The sequence below is a fragment of the Arachis stenosperma genome, chromosome 3 (genome assembly GCF_014773155.1).
Source record: "Arachis stenosperma cultivar V10309 chromosome 3, arast.V10309.gnm1.PFL2, whole genome shotgun sequence".
In the NCBI taxonomy this organism is placed as follows: Eukaryota; Viridiplantae; Streptophyta; class Magnoliopsida; order Fabales; family Fabaceae; genus Arachis; species Arachis stenosperma.
Genome location: NC_080379.1, coordinates 42,444,473 through 42,450,326, shown reverse-complemented (window position 1 = coordinate 42,450,326; position 5,854 = coordinate 42,444,473). Strand labels below are relative to the sequence as shown.

Below are 5,854 nucleotides of genomic sequence, written 5' to 3'. Positions count from 1 at the left end.
AGTGCAGGAAGGTCAGAATCCAACAGCATCTGCAGTCCTTTTTAGTCTCTGAATCAGATTTTTGCTCAGGTCCCTCAATTTCAGCCAGAAAATACCTGAAATCACAGAAAAACACACAAACTCATAGTAAAGTCCAGAAAAGTGATTTTTAACTAAAAACTAATAAAAATATACTAAAAACTAACTAGATCATACCAAAAACATACTAAAAACAATGCCAAAAAGTGTATAAATTATCCGCTCATCACAACACCAAACTTAAATTGTTGCTTGTCCTCAAGCAACTAAAAATCAAATAAGATAAAAGGAAGAGAATATGCAATGAATTCCAAAAACATCTATGAAGATCAGTATTAATTAGATGAGCGGGGCTTTTAGCTTTTTGCCTCTGAACAGTTTTGGCATCTCACTCTATCCTTTGAAATTCAGAATGGTTGGCTTCTTTAGGAACTCAGAATCCAGATAGTGTTATTGATTCTCCTAGTAGAGTATGATGATTCTTGAACACAGCTACTTTATGAGTCTTGGCCGTGGCCCAAAGCACTCTGTCTTCCAGTATTACCACCGGATACATACATGCCACAGACACATAATTGGGTGAACCTTTTCAGATTGTGACTCAGCTTTGCTAAAGTCCCCAATTAGAGGTGTCCAGGGTTCTTAAGCACACTCTTTTTGCCTTGGATCACAACTTTATTCTTTCTTTTTCTTTCTTTTTCTCTTTCTCTTTTTTTTTCGGTTTTTTTTTTCGCCTCTTTTTTTTTTGTTTGTATTCACTGCTTTTTCTTGCTTCAAGAATCATTTTTATGATTTTTCAGATCCTCAGTAACATGTCTCCTTTTTCATCATTCTTTCAAGAGCCAACCTTCATGAACCACAAATTCAAGATACATATGCACTGTTTAAGCATATATTCAGAGAACAAGAGTATTGCCACCACATCAAAATAATTAAACTATTATAAAATTCAAAATTCATGCAATCCTTTCCTTTTTTCTCAATTAAGCACGTTTTTATTCAAGAAAGGTGATGGATTCATAGGACATTCATAACTTTAAGGCATAGACACTAAGACACTAATGATCACAAGACACAAACATGGATAAACATAAGCATGAAATTCAAAAAACAGAAGAATAAAGAACAAGGAAATTAAAGAACGGGTCCACCTTAGTGATGGCGGCTCTTTCTTCCTCTTGAAGATCCTATGGAGTGCTTGAGCTCCTCAATGTCTCTTCCTTGTCTTTGTTGCTCCTCCCTCATGATTCTTTGATCTTCTCTAATTTCATGGAGGATGATGGAGTGTTCTTGATGCTCCACCCTTAGTTGTCCCATGTTGGAACTCAATTCTCCTAGGGAGGTGTTCAGTTGCTCCCAATAGTTTTGTGGAGGAAAGTGCATCCCTTGGGGCATCTCAGGGATCTCATGATGAGTGGGGTCTCTTGTGTGCTCCATCCTTTTCTTAGTGATGGGCTTATCCTCATCAATAGGGATGTCTCCCTCTATGTCAACTCCCACTGAATAACAGAGGTGACAAATGAGATTAGGAAAGGCTAACCTTGCTAAGGTAGAGGACTTGTCCGCCACCTTATAGATTTCTTGGGCTATAACCTCATGAACTTCCACTTCTTCTCCAATCATGATGTTATGAATCATGATGGCCCGGTCTAGAGTAACTTCGGACCGGTTGCTAGTGGGAATGATTGAGCGTTGAATGAACTCCAACCATCCTCTAGCCACGGGTTTGAGGTCATGCCTTCTCAATTGAACCGGCTTGCCTCTTGAATCTCTCTTCCATTGTGCGCCCTCTTCACATATGACTGTGAGGACTTGGTCCAACCTTTGATCAAAGTTGACCCTTCTAGTGTAAGGATGTTCATCTCCTTGCATCATGGGCAAATTGAATGCCAACCTTACACTTTCCGGACTAAAATCCAAGTAATTCCCCCGAACCATAGTAAGATAATTCTTTGGATCCGGGTTCACACTTTGATCATGGTTCTTGGTGATCCATGCATTGGCATAGAACTCTTGAACCATCAAGATTCCGACTTGTTGAATGGGGTTGGTAAGAACTTCCCAACCTCTTCTTTGGATCTCATGTCGGATCTCCGGATATTCACCCTTTTTGAGTGAAAAGGGGACCTCGGGGATCACCTTCTTCAAGGCCACAACTTCATAGAAGTGGTCTTGATGCACTCTTGAGATGAATCTCTCAATCTCCCATGACTCGGAGGTGGAAGCTTTTGCCTTCCCTTTCCTCTTTTTAGAGGTTTCTCCGGCCTTGGATGCCATAAATAGTTATGGAAAAACAAAAAGCAATGCTTTTACCACACCAAACTTAAAATGTTTGCTCGTCCTCGAGCAAAAGAAGAAAGAAGAGAGTAGAAGAAGAAGAAATGAGGAGAAAGGGAATGGCTTTGTATTCGGCCAAAGGGGAGAGAGATGGTGTTTAAGGTGTGTGAAAATGAAGGAGTGAAGGAGGGTTTATATAGGAGAGGGGGAGAGGGTTGTTCGGCCATTTGAGGGTGGGTTTGGGTGGGAAAGTTGTTTGAATTTGAATGGAGGGATAGGTGGGGTTTTATGAAGGATGGATGTGAGTGGTGAAGAGAAAGAAGGGATTTGATAGGTGAGGGGTTTTTTGGGGAAGAGGTGTTGAGGTGATTGGTTAAGAAGAGAGAGAGAGTGGTAGGGTAGGTGGGGATCCTGTGGGGTCCACAGATCCTGAGGTGTCAAGGAAAAGTCATCCCTGCACCAAATGGCATGCAAAATCACGTTTTGTGCCATTTCTGGCGTTAAACGCCGGGCTGGTGCCCATTCCTGGCGTTTAACGCCAGGTTCTTGCCCTTTTCTGGCGTTTAACGCCAGTCTGGTGCCCCTTTCTGGCGTTAAACGCCCAGAATGGTGCCAGACTGGGCGTTAAACGCCCAACAGCTAACCTTACTGGCGTTTAAACGCCAGTAAGTGCGTCTTCCAGGGTGTGCTATTTTTCTTCCTGTTTTTCATTCTGTTTTTGCTTTTTTCATTGATTTTGTGACTTCTTATGATCATCAACCTACAAAAAAAAAGATAAAATAACAAAAGAAAATAGTTAATTATAAAACATTGGGTTGCCTCCCAACAAGCGCTTCTTTAATGTCATTAGCTTGACAGAGGACTCTCATGGAGCCTCACAGATACTCAGAGCCATGTTGGAACCTCCCAACACCAAACTTAGAGTTTGAATGTGGGGGTTCAACACCAAACTTAGAGTTTGGTTGTGGCCTCCCAACACCAAACTTAGAGTTTGACTGTGGGGGCTCTGTTTGGCTCTGTTTTGAGAGAAGCTCTTCATGCTTCTTCTCCATGGTGATAGAGGGATATCCTTGAGCCTTAAACACAAAGGATTCTTCATTCACTTGAATGATTATCTCTCCACTATCAACATCAATCACAACCTTTGCTGTGGCTAGGAAGGGTCTGCCAAGGATGATGGTTTCATCTATGCACTTCCCAGTCTCTAGGACTATGAAATCAGTAGGGATGTAATGGTCTTCAAATTTTACCAGAACATCCTCTACAAGTCCATGAGCTTGTTTTCTTGAGTTGTCTGCCATCTCTAGTGAGATTTTTGCAGCTTGCATCTCAAAGATCCCTAGCTTCTCCATTACAGAGAGAGGCATGAGGTTTACACTTGACCCTAACTCACACAAAGCCTTCTTGAAGGTCATGGTGCTTATGGTACAAGGTATGGAAAATTTCCCAGGATCTTGTCTCTTTTGAGGTAATTTCTGCCTAGACAAGTCATCCAGTTCTTTGGTGAGCAAAGGGGGTTCATCCTCCCAAGTCTCATTTCCAAATAACTTGTCATTTAGCTTCATGATTGCTCCAAGGTATTTAGCAACTTGCTCTTCAGTGACATACTCATCCTCTTCAGAGGAAGAATACTCATCAGAGCTCATGAATGGCAGAAGTAGGTCCAATGGAATCTCTATGGTCTCATTTTGAGCCTCAGATTCCCATGGTTCCTCATTGGGGAACTCAGAGGAGGCTAGTGCACGCCCATTGAGGTCTTCCTCAGTGGCGTCCACTTCCTCTCTTTCCTCTCCAAATTCGGCCATGTTGATGGCCTTGCACTCTCCTTTTGGATTTTCTTCTGTATTGCTTGGAAGAGTACTTGGAGGGAGTTCAGTAATCTTCTTACTCAGCTGTCCCACTTGTGCCTCCAAATTCCTAATGGAGGACCTTGTTTCAGTCATGAAACTTTGAGTGGTTTTGATTAGATCAGAGACCATGGTTGCTAAGTCAGAGGTATTCTGCTTAGAATTCTCTGTCTGCTGCTGAGAAGATGATGGAAAAGGCTTGCCATTGCTAAACCTGTTTCTTCCACCATTATTGTTGTTGAAACCTTGTTGAGGTCTCTCTTGATTCTTCCATGAGAAATTTGGGTGATTTCTCCATGAAGAATTATAGGTGTTTCCATAGGGTTCTCCTAGGTAATTCACCTCTTCTATTGAAGGGTTCTCAGGATCATAGGCTTCTTCCTCAGATGAAGCATCCTTAGTACTGCTTGGTGCATTCTGCATTCCAGACAGACTTTGAGAAATCAAATTGACTTGTTGAGTCAATATTTTGTTCTGAGCCAATATGGCATTCAGAGCATCAATCTCAAGAACTCCTTTCTTCTGACTTGTCCCATTGTTCACAGGATTCCTTTCAGAAGTGTACATGAATTGGTTATTTGCAACCATTTCAATCAGCTCTTGAGCTTCTGTAGGCGTCTTCTTCAAATGAAGAGATCCTCCAGCAGAGCTATCCAGAGACATCTTGGATAGTTCAGAGAGACCATCATAGAAAATACCTATGATGCTCCATTCAGAAAGCATGTCAGAAGGACACTTTCTGATTAATTGTTTGTATCTTTCCCAAGCTTCATAGAGGGATTCTCCATCCTTCTGTCTGAAGGTTTGGACTTCCACTCTAAGCTTGCTCAATTTTTGAGGTGGAAAGAACTTTGCCAAGAAGGCATTGACTAGCTTTTCCCAAGAGTCCAGGCTTTCTTTAGGTTGAGAATCCAACCATGTTCTAGCTCTGTCTCTTACAGCAAAAGGGAATAGCATAAGTCTATAGACCTCAGGGTCTACCCCATTAGTCTTGACAGTGTCACAGATTTGCAAGAACTCAGCTAAAAACTGATGAGGATCTTCCAATGGAAGTCCATGGAACTTGCAATTCTGTTGCATTAGAGAAACTAATTGAGGCTTAAGCTCAAAGTTGTTTGCTCCAATGGCAGGGATAGAGATGCTTCTCCCATAGAAGTCGGGAGTAGGTGCAGTAAAGTCACCCAGCACCTTCCTTGCATTGTTTGCATTGTTGTTGTTTTCGGCTGCCATGTGTTCTTCTTCTTTGAAGAATTCGGTAAGGTCCTCTAAAGAGAGTTGTGCTTTGGCTTCTCTTAGCTTTCTCTTCAAGGTCCTTTCAGGTTCAGGATCAGGCTCAACAAGAATGCTTTTGTCTTTGCTCCTGCTCATAAGAAAGAGAAGGGAACAAGAAAATGTGGAATCCTCTATGTCACAGTATAGAGATTCCTTGAAGTGTCAGAGGAAAAGAAGAGTAGAAGACAGAAGTAGAAAATTCGAACTTATCAAAGGAGATGGAGTTCGAATTTTGCATTAAGGAATAGTGTTAGTCCATAAATAGAAGGATGTGAGGAGAAGGGAAGTAATTTTCGAAAATTAAGTGAAAGATTTTGAAAATATTTTTGAAAAACATTACTTAATTTTCGAAAATGAGAGTGGGAAAGAAATAAGATGATTTTTGAAAAAGATTTTGAAATTAGAAATCAAAAAGATTTGATTGAAAACTATTTTGAAAA

At 41.1% G+C, this 5,854-nt stretch overlaps 1 non-coding gene across 1 annotated transcript; it reads left to right on the top strand.

Annotated features, from left to right (window-relative positions):
* Window positions 1-4,859: 4,859 nt before the first annotated feature.
* Window positions 4,860-4,967, top strand: LOC130971199 (small nucleolar RNA R71). Its single transcript, XR_009082432.1, has one exon. It is a non-coding gene; the product is annotated as a small nucleolar RNA R71 (small nucleolar RNA).
* The last annotated feature ends 887 nt before the right edge of the window (window positions 4,968-5,854 follow it).